This window comes from Lampris incognitus, chromosome 6 (genome assembly GCF_029633865.1).
Source record: "Lampris incognitus isolate fLamInc1 chromosome 6, fLamInc1.hap2, whole genome shotgun sequence".
In the NCBI taxonomy this organism is placed as follows: domain Eukaryota; kingdom Metazoa; phylum Chordata; class Actinopteri; order Lampriformes; family Lampridae; genus Lampris; species Lampris incognitus.
Genome location: NC_079216.1, coordinates 36824 through 49986, shown reverse-complemented (window position 1 = coordinate 49986; position 13163 = coordinate 36824). Strand labels below are relative to the sequence as shown.

The following is a 13163-nucleotide window of genomic DNA, read 5'->3' as shown; positions in this document are numbered from 1 at the left end:
TGAAATGCCCTTGCCGTGGTTAGCTTGGCTACTGCGAAGAGTTGGTCTCTGTTGCTGTGGTATTCTCTGTGCGATTGACTGCCTGAGCTGATAAAACCCTTACACTAAGCGAAACATATAGAAAGAGCCGTCCATAAATTTTATCCAAGACTTTCACTCCGAGAAACTTGGTACTTTCCATCAGAAATGCCATTGCCGTGGTTAGCTTGGCTGCTGCGAAGAGTCAGTCTCTGTTGCTGTGGTATTCTCTGTGCGATTGTCTGCCTGAGCTGATAAAACTCTTAAACTAAGCGAAACATATAGAAAGGGCCGTCCATTAATTTTATCCAAGACTTTCACTCCGAGAAGCTTGGTACTTTCCATCAGAAATGCTGTTGCCGTGGTTAGCTTGGCTACCGCGAAGAGTTGGTCTGTTAATGTGGGGTTTTCTGTGGGATATGCTGCCTGAGCAGATAAAACCTTTACCCTAATACAAACCCCAACCCAAACGTGTTGAAAGAGCCGTCTGTTAGTTTTATCCAAATCTTGCATACCGAGAAGCTCTGTACTTTCCATCAGAAATGTTATTGTTAGCTTGGCAACCTCCAAGACAGTGTCTGTTGCTATGGTATTTGTGGGATTAATTCTTAGCAGGAGCCAAGCTAACCACGGCAATGGTATATCTGGTGTTTCGGAGCTTTGGTTCAGATATAATTAGCGGCTGGCTCTTTCTACATCTTCTTGTAAGGTTTGGGATATGTTTAGTATAAGGGTTTTATCTACTTAGGCAGACAGTCTCTGTCGCTATTGTGTTTCTGCGGGATTTTCCGACTGAACAGATAAAACCCTTACTATAAGTGAAATATGTAGAATAGCCGTTCATTAATTTTATCCACAAGTTTCACTGCAAGAAACTTGATACTTTTCATCAGGAATGCCATTGCCGTAGTTAGCTTGGCTACCACGAAGAGTTAGTCTCTGTTGCTATTGTATTTCTGCGGGATTGTCCGACTGAACAGATAAAACCCTTACTCTAAGTGAAACATGTAGAAACAGCCTCCGTGAAAAAAATTTTTCCGAAGCTGTCGCTCAAACCCGGTACTTGAAAAGAGCAGTGCCATTGCTGTGGTTGGCGTGGCTACGACGAAGTTAGTCTCTGTTGCTGTGGGATTGTCTGTCTGAGCAGGTAAAACACTTGCGCTAACCTAATCGGAACATTGTAGCAAGAGCATACGTCAATAAGATCCAAAACTGTCACTCCGAGAAGCTGGGTACTTTCCATCCGAAATGCCATTGCCGTGGTGAGCTTTGCTACTGCAAAGGGTTAGTCTCAGTTGCTGTGAGATTGTTTGCCTGAGCACATAAAACCCTTAACCAAATCCTACCTCAACCAAAACATGAAGAAAGTCAGTTAGTTTGATCCAAAATTTTGAGTACGAGAAAGTCGGTACTTTATTTCAGAATTTTCATTGCTGTGTTTAGCTTGGCTACCGTGAAGTGTTAGTCTCTGTTGCTTTGCTATTCTGTGTGGGATTGTCTGCCTGAGCAGGTAAAACGCTTACCCTAAACCAACCGAAACATGTAGAAAGAGCCATCCGTTTATTTTACCCAAAACGATCGCTGCGAGAAGCTTGCTACTCTCCATCAGAAATGCCATTGCCATGGTTGGCTTGGCTACCACCAAGACTGTCTGTTGCTGCGGTATTTCTGTGGGATTATCTGGCTGAGCAGATAAAACTCTTACGTGAAACATGTAGAAAGAGTCGTCTGTTAATTTCATCCGGAACTATCACTCCGAGAAGCTCGGTACTTTCCATCAGAAATGACTTTGCTGTGGTTAGTTTGGCCACTATGAAGAGTTAGTCTCTGTTGCTGTGGTATTTTCTTTGCGATTGTGTGGCTGAGCAGATAAAACCCTTACCTTAACTCAAATCCTACCTCAAGCGAAACATGTAGAAAGCGCTGTCCGTTAATTTTATGCAAAGCTTTTACTCTGAGAAGCTCTCTACTTTCCATCAGAAATACCATTGCCGTGGTTAGCTTGGCTACTGCGATGAGTTGGTCTCTATTGCTGTGGTATTGTCTGCCAGAGCAGATAGAACTCTTACCCCAACCGTAACCAAAAGATATAGAGCCATCCATTGAGTTTATCAAAACCTAATACTAATTTCGGGGATAATTTCTTTAGTTTTTATCTTGAGAAATGTTTTTCTAAAGTGCGAGTCACGCCACCCACCATGATGAGCCTGGGGTGCTTCTCCCTGACCGCGAAGCAGGTACAGAGAAGTGGTTTAATCACTCGCTCTGGGCTTTTGGTGACCATTCAGTGTTGCTTTTTATAGTTATCAAGAGGAAGGAGCATGTTCGGTGTGGTAAAAAGGAGGGGCAAAAATGTAGAAATTCATCAATTTTATCTAAACCTACCCCTAAAACTTAGTCCTAACCCTAAAAACATGACAATTGTAGAAGTGCAATTCAATAAAAGAAACCCACTTGTATTGCTGCAAACCCCACCAACAACTTTTCAAGTTTAAAACGGGATAAACTAATCAAGAGGGAAGACAATGGGGGATCAAGTGTAAAGAATAAACAACCTCCAAATAGATCCTATACCCAATCCATCAAACTCTCTCCAAATTCGTAACCCTAAACCTGGGGGTATCTGTAAGCCAGTATTTGGGCATTGTTGAGGCGCCTGGTTGACATATGTTGGCTCTGGCATTCAATTCTCTAACCCTTACCTTTCACTCAGAGAAGCCTAGTATTTCCCATCAAAAGTGCCATTGCCATGGTTGGCGTGGCTAACATGAAGAGTTAATCTCTGTTGCTGTGGGATTTTCTGCCTGAGCAGGTAAAACCTTTACCTTAACACAAACCCTACCCTTGCGTGTTGAAAGAGCCGTATGTTGAATTTTATCCAAACCTTTCACACCGAGAAGCTCTGTACTTTCCATCAGAAATGCCATTGCAATGGTTAGCTTGGCAACCGCCAAGACAGTCTCTGTTGCTATGGTATTCTTTGTGGGATTAATCCTTGGCAGAAGTCAAGCTAACCACGGCAATGGTATTTGACGGAAAATACTGTCACGGAGCTTAAGGTTTGGATATAATTAACGGATGGCTCATTCTACATCTTTCTGTAAGGGTTGGGATAGGTTTAGTGTAAGAGTTTTATCTGCTCAGGCAGACAGTGTCTGTTGCTGTGGTATTCTCTGTGGAAGTACTTTTGAGTAGGAAAAACGCTCACTGTAACCCTTCGCCAACCCTGGCCAAAAGATGTAGAAAAAGACATCCATTAATTTTATCCAAAACTTTCATTTTGAGAAGCTCGGTACTTTCCATCAGAAATACCATTTCTATCAAATTATGCAAACCTAATCCTAACCAAAAGATTCAGAAGACTACACTTTCAGCGGTCATTTCTGTCGTTCTTGGCTTGAAAAATGTTTAAGTGTGAGTCCGCCACCCACGATGATGAGCTGCGGTGCTTCTTCCTGAGCATGAAGCAGGTACAGCGAAGTGATTTGATTACAAGTTCTGTGCTTTTGAGGAAAAGATTGTGCTCTGAGTGGTAAAAGAAAAAATTGAGAAAGCCATCAATTACTTTTATTTTAAACCTAACCCTAAAAACATTAAACTGCAATAGCAGTGGACTTCAATTAAAAAAAAATCACTTAATGCTCCAAACCCCACCAACAACTTTTCAAGTTTAAAACAGGATAAACGGTGGATAATCTCAAGCTGTGTGCTTTTGAGGCAAGATGCATCCTCTGATTGGTAAAATGGAGAAATCTATCAATTTTATTGAAACATAACTCTAAAAACAAACTGCCATAGCAAAGAACTTGAATTAAAAAAAAATCATTTATAATGCTCCAAACCTCACCAGCAATTTTTAAAGTTTAACACGGGATAAACTAATCAAAATACAGGACAGTGGCAGATCAGTTGTAAAGAACAAAAAACATCCAAATTGAACCCTTCAATCTCTCCATAACTCTCATATTTTGGTATCGCTAAGCCAGCGGTTGGGCACCGTCCGCCTGAGCAGAAAAACTTTACCCTAAACTCAAACACTACGTAAACCAAAACATGTAGCAAGGACCATCCGTTGATTTTATCCAAAACTTTTACTACGAGAAGCTTGGTACTTTCCATCAGAAATGCAATTGGCGTGGTTAGCTTGGCTGCTGCGAAGAGTCAGTCTCTGTTGCTGTGGTATTCTCTGTGCGATTGTCTGCCTGAGCTGATAAAACTCTTAAACTAAGCGAAACATATAGAAAGGGCCGTCCATTAATTTTATCCAAGACTTTCACTCCGAGAAGCTTGGTACTTTCCATCAGAAATGCTGTTGCCGTGGTTAGCTTGGCTACCGCGAAGAGTTGGTCTGTTAATGTGGGGTTTTCTGTGGGATATGCTGCCTGAGCAGATAAAACCTTTACCCTAATACAAACCCCAACCCAAACGTGTTGAAAGAGCCGTCTGTTAGTTTTATCCAAATCTTGCATACCGAGAAGCTCTGTACTTTCCATCAGAAATGTTATTGTTAGCTTGGCAACCTCCAAGACAGTGTCTGTTGCTATGGTATTTGTGGGATTAATTCTTAGCAGGAGCCAAGCTAACCACGGCAATGGTATATCTGGTGTTTCGGAGCTTTGGTTCAGATATAATTAGCGGCTGGCTCTTTCTACATCTTCTTGTAAGGTTTGGGATATGTTTAGTATAAGGGTTTTATCTACTTAGGCAGACAGTCTCTGTCGCTATTGTGTTTCTGCGGGATTTTCCGACTGAACAGATAAAACCCTTACTATAAGTGAAATATGTAGAATAGCCGTTCATTAATTTTATCCACAAGTTTCACTGCAAGAAACTTGATACTTTTCATCAGGAATGCCATTGCCGTAGTTAGCTTGGCTACCACGAAGAGTTAGTCTCTGTTGCTATTGTATTTCTGCGGGATTGTCCGACTGAACAGATAAAACCCTTACTCTAAGTGAAACATGTAGAAACAGCCTCCGTGAAAAAAATTTTTCCGAAGCTGTCGCTCAAACCCGGTACTTGAAAAGAGCAGTGCCATTGCTGTGGTTGGCGTGGCTACGACGAAGTTAGTCTCTGTTGCTGTGGGATTGTCTGTCTGAGCAGGTAAAACACTTGCGCTAACCTAATCGGAACATTGTAGCAAGAGCATACGTCAATAAGATCCAAAACTGTCACTCCGAGAAGCTGGGTACTTTCCATCCGAAATGCCATTGCCGTGGTGAGCTTTGCTACTGCAAAGGGTTAGTCTCAGTTGCTGTGAGATTGTTTGCCTGAGCACATAAAACCCTTAACCAAATCCTACCTCAACCAAAACATGAAGAAAGTCAGTTAGTTTGATCCAAAATTTTGAGTACGAGAAAGTCGGTACTTTATTTCAGAATTTTCATTGCTGTGTTTAGCTTGGCTACCGTGAAGTGTTAGTCTCTGTTGCTTTGCTATTCTGTGTGGGATTGTCTGCCTGAGCAGGTAAAACGCTTACCCTAAACCAACCGAAACATGTAGAAAGAGCCATCCGTTTATTTTACCCAAAACGATCGCTGCGAGAAGCTTGCTACTCTCCATCAGAAATGCCATTGCCATGGTTGGCTTGGCTACCACCAAGACTGTCTGTTGCTGCGGTATTTCTGTGGGATTATCTGGCTGAGCAGATAAAACTCTTACGTGAAACATGTAGAAAGAGTCGTCTGTTAATTTCATCCGGAACTATCACTCCGAGAAGCTCGGTACTTTCCATCAGAAATGACTTTGCTGTGGTTAGTTTGGCCACTATGAAGAGTTAGTCTCTGTTGCTGTGGTATTTTCTTTGCGATTGTGTGGCTGAGCAGATAAAACCCTTACCTTAACTCAAATCCTACCTCAAGCGAAACATGTAGAAAGCGCTGTCCGTTAATTTTATGCAAAGCTTTTACTCTGAGAAGCTCTCTACTTTCCATCAGAAATACCATTGCCGTGGTTAGCTTGGCTACTGCGATGAGTTGGTCTCTATTGCTGTGGTATTGTCTGCCAGAGCAGATAGAACTCTTACCCCAACCGTAACCAAAAGATATAGAGCCATCCATTGAGTTTATCAAAACCTAATACTAATTTCGGGGATAATTTCTTTAGTTTTTATCTTGAGAAATGTTTTTCTAAAGTGCGAGTCACGCCACCCACCATGATGAGCCTGGGGTGCTTCTCCCTGACCGCGAAGCAGGTACAGAGAAGTGGTTTAATCACTCGCTCTGGGCTTTTGGTGACCATTCAGTGTTGCTTTTTATAGTTATCAAGAGGAAGGAGCATGTTCGGTGTGGTAAAAAGGAGGGGCAAAAATGTAGAAATTCATCAATTTTATCTAAACCTACCCCTAAAACTTAGTCCTAACCCTAAAAACATGACAATTGTAGAAGTGCAATTCAATAAAAGAAACACACTTGTATTGCTGCAAACCCCACCAACAACTTTTCAAGTTTAAAACGGGATAAACTAATCAAGAGGGAAGACAATGGGGGATCAAGTGTAAAGAATAAACAACCTCCAAATAGATCCTATACCCAATCCATCAAACTCTCTCCAAATTCGTAACCCTAAACCTGGGGGTATCTGTAAGCCAGTGTTTGGGCATTGTTGAGGTGCCTGGTTGACATATGTTGGCTCTGGCATTCAATTCTCTAACCCTTACCTTTCACTCAGAGAAGCCTAGTATTTCCCATCAAAAGTGCCATTGCCATGGTTGGCGTGGCTAACATGAAGAGTTAATCTCTGTTGCTGTGGGATTTTCTGCCTGAGCAGGTAAAACCTTTACCTTAACACAAACCCTACCCTTGCGTGTTGAAAGAGCCGTATGTTGAATTTTATCCAAACCTTTCACACCGAGAAGCTCTGTACTTTCCATCAGAAATGCCATTGCAATGGTTAGCTTGGCAACCGCCAAGACAGTCTCTGTTGCTATGGTATTCTTTGTGGGATTAATCCTTGGCAGAAGTCAAGCTAACCACGGCAATGGTATTTGACGGAAAATACTGTCACGGAGCTTAAGGTTTGGATATAATTAACGGATGGCTCATTCTACATCTTTCTGTAAGGGTTGGGATAGGTTTAGTGTAAGAGTTTTATCTGCTCAGGCAGACAGTGTCTGTTGCTGTGGTATTCTCTGTGGAAGTACTTTTGAGTAGGAAAAACGCTCACTGTAACCCTTCGCCAACCCTGGCCAAAAGATGTAGAAAAAGACATCCATTAATTTTATCCAAAACTTTCATTTTGAGAAGCTCGGTACTTTCCATCAGAAATACCATTTCTATCAAATTATGCAAACCTAATCCTAACCAAAAGATTCAGAAGACTACACTTTCAGCGGTCATTTCTGTCGTTCTTGGCTTGAAAAATGTTTAAGTGTGAGTCCGCCACCCACGATGATGAGCTGCGGTGCTTCTTCCTGAGCATGAAGCAGGTACAGCGAAGTGATTTGATTACAAGTTCTGTGCTTTTGAGGAAAAGATTGTGCTCTGAGTGGTAAAAGAAAAAATTGAGAAAGCCATCAATTACTTTTATTTTAAACCTAACCCTAAAAACATTAAACTGCAATAGCAGTGGACTTCAATTAAAAAAAAATCACTTAATGCTCCAAACCCCACCAACAACTTTTCAAGTTTAAAACAGGATAAACGGTGGATAATCTCAAGCTGTGTGCTTTTGAGGCAAGATGCATCCTCTGATTGGTAAAATGGAGAAATCTATCAATTTTATTGAAACATAACTCTAAAAACAAACTGCCATAGCAAAGAACTTGAATTAAAAAAAAATCATTTATAATGCTCCAAACCTCACCAGCAATTTTTAAAGTTTAACACGGGATAAACTAATCAAAATACAGGACAGTGGCAGATCAGTTGTAAAGAACAAAAAACATCCAAATTGAACCCTTCAATCTCTCCATAACTCTCATATTTTGGTATCGCTAAGCCAGCGGTTGGGCACCGTCCGCCTGAGCAGAAAAACTTTACCCTAAACTCAAACACTACGTAAACCAAAACATGTAGCAAGGACCATCCGTTGATTTTATCCAAAACTTTTACTACGAGAAGCTTGGTACTTTCCATCAGAAATGCAATTGGCGTGGTTAGCTTGGCTGCTGCGAAGAGTCAGTCTCTGTTGCTGTGGTATTCTCTGTGCGATTGTCTGCCTGAGCTGATAAAACTCTTAAACTAAGCGAAACATATAGAAAGGGCCGTCCATTAATTTTATCCAAGACTTTCACTCCGAGAAGCTTGGTACTTTCCATCAGAAATGCTGTTGCCGTGGTTAGTTTGGCTACCGCGAAGAGTTGGTCTGTTAATGTGGGGTTTTCTGTGGGATTTGCTGCCTGAGCCGATAAAACCTTTACCCTAATACAAACCCCAACCCAAACGTGTTGAAAGAGCCGTCTGTTAGTTTTATCCAAATCTTGCATACCGAGAAGCTCTGTACTTTCCATCAGAAATGTTATTGTTAGCTTGGCAACCTCCAAGACAGTGTCTGTTGCTATGGTATTTGTGGGATTAATTCTTAGCAGGAGCCAAGCTAACCACGGCAATGGTATATCTGGTGTTTCGGAGCTTTGGTTCAGATATAATTAGCGGCTGGCTCTTTCTACATCTTTTTGTAAGGGTTGGTATAGGTTTAGTATAAGGGTTTTATCTACTTAGGCAGACAGTCTCTGTTGCTATTGTGTTTCTGCGGGATTTTCCGACTGAACAGATAAAACCCTTACTATAAGTGAAATATGTAGAATAGCCGTTCATTAATTTTATCCACAAGTTTCACTGCAAGAAACTTGATACTTTTCATCAGGAATGCCATTGCCGTAGTTAGCTTGGCTACCACGAAGAGTTAGTCTCTGTTGCTATTGTATTTCTGCGGGATTGTCCGACTGAACAGATAAAACCCTTACTCTAAGTGAAACATGTAGAAACAGCCTCCGTGAAAAAATTTTTTCCGAAGCTGTCGCTCAAACCCGGTACTTGAAAAGAGCCGTGCCATTGCTGTGGTTGGCGTGGCTACGACGAAGTTGGTCTCTGTTGCTGTGGGATTGTCTGTCTGAGCAGGTAAAACACGTGCGCTAACCTAATCGGAACATTGTAGCAAGAGCATACGTCAATAAGATCCAAAACTGTCACTCCGAGAAGCTGGGTACTTTCCATCCGAAATGCCATTGCCGTGGTGAGCTTTGCTACTGCAAAGGGTTAGTCTCAGTTGCTGTGAGATTGTTTGCCTGAGCACATAAAACCCTTAACCAAATCCTACCTCAACCAAAACATGAAGAAAGTCAGTTAGTTTGATCCAAAATTTTGAGTACGAGAAAGTCGGTACTTTATTTCAGAATTTTCATTGCTGTGTTTAGCTTGGCTACCGTGAAGTGTTAGTCTCTGTTGCTTTGCTATTCTGTGTGGGATTGTCTGCCTGAGCAGGTAAAACGCTTACCCTAAACCAACCGAAACATGTAGAAAGAGCCATCCGTTTATTTTACCCAAAACGATCGCTGCGAGAAGCTTGCTACTCTCCATCAGAAATGCCATTGCCATGGTTGGCTTGGCTACCACCAAGACTGTCTGTTGCTGCGGTATTTCTGTGGGATTATCTGGCTGAGCAGATAAAACTCTTACGTGAAACATGTAGAAAGAGTCGTCTGTTAATTTCATCCGGAACTATCACTCCGAGAAGCTCGGTACTTTCCATCAGAAATGACTTTGCTGTGGTTAGTTTGGCCACTATGAAGAGTTAGTCTCTGTTGCTGTGGTATTTTCTTTGCGATTGTGTGGCTGAGCAGATAAAACCCTTACCTTAACTCAAATCCTACCTCAAGCGAAACATGTAGAAAGCGCTATCCGTTAATTTTATGCAAAGCTTTTACTCTGAGAAGCTCTCTACTTTCCATCAGAAATACCATTGCCGTGGTAAGCTTGGCTACTGCGATGAGTTGGTCTCTATTGCTGTGGTATTGTCTGTAGGATTGTCTGCCAGAGCAGATAGAACTCTTACCCCAACCATAACCAAAAGATATAGAGCCATCCATTGAGTTTATCAAAACCTAATACTAATTTCGGGGATAATTTCTTTAGTTTTTATCTTGAGAAATGTTTTTCTAAAGTGCGAGTCACGCCACCCACCATGATGAGCCTGGGGTGCTTCTCCCTGACCGCGAAGCAGGTACAGAGAAGTGGTTTAATCACTCGCTATGTGCTTTTGGTGACCATTCAGTGTTGCTTTTTATAGAGTTATCAAGAGGAAGGAGCATGTTCGGTGTGGTAAAAAGGAGGGGCAAAAATGTAGAAATTCATCAATTTTATCTAAACCTACCCCTAAAACTTAGTCCTAACCCTAAAAACATGACAATTGTAGAAGTGCAATTCAATAAAAGAAACACTTGTATTGCTGCAAATCCCACCAACAACTTTTCAAGTTTAAAACGGGATAAACTAATCAAGAGGGAAGACAATGGGGGATCAAGTGTAAAGAATAAACAACCTCCAAATAGATCCTATACCCAATCCATCAAACTCTCTCCAAATTCGTAACCCTAAACCTGGGGGTATCTGTAAGCCAGTATTTGGGCATTGTTGAGGCGCCTGGTTGACATATGTTGGCTCTGGCATTCAATTCTCTAACCCTTACCTTTCACTCAGAGAAGCCTAGTATTTCCCATCAAAAGTGCCATTGCCATGGTTGGCGTGGCTAACATGAAGAGTTAATCTCTGTTGCTGTGGGATTTTCTGCCTGAGCAGGTAAAACCTTTACCTTAACACAAACCCTACCCTTGCGTGTTGAAAGAGCCGTATGTTGAATTTTATCCAAACCTTTCACACCGAGAAGCTCTGTACTTTCCATCAGAAATGCCATTGCAATGGTTAGCTTGGCAACCGCCAAGACAGTCTCTGTTGCTATGGTATTCTTTGTGGGATTAATTCTTGGCAGAAGTCAAGCTAACCACGGCAATGGTATTTGACGGAAAATACTGTCACGGAGCTTAAGGTTTGGATATAATTAACGGATGGCTCATTCTACATCTTTCTGTAAGGGTTGGGATAGGTTTAGTGTAAGAGTTTTATCTGCTCAGGCAGACAGTGTCTGTTGCTGTGGTATTCTCTGTGGAAGTACTTTTGAGTAGGAAAAACGCTCATTGTAACCCTACGCCAACCCTGGCCAAAAGATGTAGAAAAAGACATCCATTAATTTTATCCAAAACTTTCATTTTGAGAAGCTCGGTACTTTCCATCAGAAATACCATTTCTATCAAATTATGCAAACCTAATCCTAACCAAAAGATTCAGAAGACTACACTTTCAGCGGTCATTTCTGTCGTTCTTGGCTTGAAAAATGTCTAAGTGTGAGTCCGCCACCCACGATGATGAGCTGCGGTGCTTCTTCCTGAGCATGAAGCAGGTACAGCGAAGTGATTTGATTACAAGTTCTGTGCTTTTGAGGCAAAGATTGTGCTCTGAGTGGTAAAAGAAAAAATTGAGAAAGCCATCAATTACTTTTATTTTAAACCTAACCCTAAAAACATTAAACTGCAATAGCAGTGGACTTCAATTAAAAAAAAATCACTTAATGCTCCTAACCCCACCAACAACTTTTCAAGTTTAAAACAGGATAAACGGTGGATAATCTCAAGCTGTGTGCTTTTGAGGCAAGATGCATCCTCTGATTGGTAAAATGGAGAAATCTATCAATTTTATTGAAACATAACTTTAAAAACAAACTGCCATAGCAAAGAACTTCAATTAAAAAAAAAAATCATTTATAATGCTCCAAACCTAACCAGCAATTTTTCAAGTTTCACACGGGATAAACTAATCAAAACACAGGACAGTGGCAGATCAGTTGTAAAGAACAAAAAACATCCAAATTGAACCCATCAATCTCTCCATAACTCTCATATTGGGGTATCGCTAAGCCAGCGGTTGGGCACTGTCCGCCTGAGCAGAAAAACTTGACCCTAAACTCAAACACTACGTCAACCAAAACATGTAGCAAGGACCATCCGTTGATTTTATCCAAAACTTTTACTACGAGAAGCTTGGTTCTTTCCTTCAGGAATGCAATTGGCGTGGTTCGCTTGGCTACTGCGAGGAGTTGGTCTCTGTTGCTGTGGTATTCTCTGTGCGATTGTCTGCCTGAGCTGATAAAACCCTTACACTAAGCGAAACATAGAAGGAGCCATCCGTTAATTTTATCCAAGAGTTTGACTCCGAGAAGCTTGGTACTTTCCATCAGAAATGCAATTGCCGTGGTTAGCTTGGCTACTGTGAGGAGTTGGTCTCTTGCTGTGGTATTGTCTGTGCTGATAAAACCCTTACACTAAGCGAAACATAGAGCCGCCCATTAATTTTATCCAAGACTTTCACTCCGAGAGGCTTGGTACTTTCCATCAGAAATGCAATTGCCGTAGTTAGCTTGGCTGCTATGAAGAGTTAGTCTCTGTTGCTGTGGTGTTCTCTGTGCGATTGACTGCTTGAGCTGATAAAAGGCTAGACGAAACATGTAGAAAGAGCCGTCCATTAATTTTACCCAAAATTTTCACTCCGAGAAGCTTGGTACTTTCCATCAGTACTGCCATTGCCGTAGTTAGCTTGGCTACTACGAAGAGTTAGACTCTGTTGCTGTGGTGTTCTCTGGGTGATTGTCTGCCTGAGCTGATAAAACCCTTACACTACGCGAAACATGTAGAAAGAGCTGTCCAGTAATTTTATCCAAAACTTTCACTCCGAGAATCTTGGTACTTCCCTTCAGTAATGCCATTGCCCTGGTTTGCTTGGCTACCACAAAGAGTTAGTCTCTCTTGCTGTTGTATTTCTGCGGGATTGTCCGACTGAACAGATAAAACCCTTACCCTAAGTGAAACATTTAAAAAGAGCCGTCCATTAATGTTATCGAAAACTTTCACACCGAGAAGCTTGGTACTTTCCATCAGGAATGCCATTGCCGTGGTTAGCTTGTCTACTGTGAGGAGTTAGTCTCTGTTGCTGTGGTATTGTCTGTGCGATTGTCTGCCTGATCTGATAAAACCCTTACACTAAGCGAAACATAGAGCCGTCCGTTAATTTTATCCAATACTTTCACTCCGAGAAGCTTGTTACTTTCCATCAGGAATGCCGTTGCCGTAGTTAACTTGGCTACTACGAAGAGTTAGT

General features: G+C 41.6%; 3 non-coding genes and 3 pseudogenes across 3 annotated transcripts; all 6 read left to right on the top strand.

Moving 5' to 3' along the window:
• The first annotated feature begins 2133 nt into the window (after nt 1-2133).
• LOC130114831 (small nucleolar RNA U3) lies at nt 2134-2353 on the top strand. Its single transcript, XR_008810441.1, has one exon. It is a non-coding gene; the product is annotated as a small nucleolar RNA U3 (small nucleolar RNA).
• A 1023-nt stretch (nt 2354-3376) lies between these two features.
• Nucleotides 3377-3552, top strand: LOC130114840 (small nucleolar RNA U3; annotated as a pseudogene).
• Nucleotides 3553-6089: 2537 nt separating this feature from the next.
• Nucleotides 6090-6309, top strand: LOC130114830 (small nucleolar RNA U3). The gene has a single exon (XR_008810440.1). It is a non-coding gene; the product is annotated as a small nucleolar RNA U3 (small nucleolar RNA).
• Nucleotides 6310-7332: 1023 nt separating this feature from the next.
• Nucleotides 7333-7508, top strand: LOC130114839 (small nucleolar RNA U3; annotated as a pseudogene).
• Nucleotides 7509-10057: 2549 nt separating this feature from the next.
• Nucleotides 10058-10279, top strand: LOC130114828 (small nucleolar RNA U3). Its single transcript, XR_008810439.1, has one exon. It is a non-coding gene; the product is annotated as a small nucleolar RNA U3 (small nucleolar RNA).
• Nucleotides 10280-11300: 1021 nt separating this feature from the next.
• On the top strand, nt 11301-11476 carry LOC130114842 (small nucleolar RNA U3; annotated as a pseudogene).
• Nucleotides 11477-13163: the final 1687 nt, after the last annotated feature.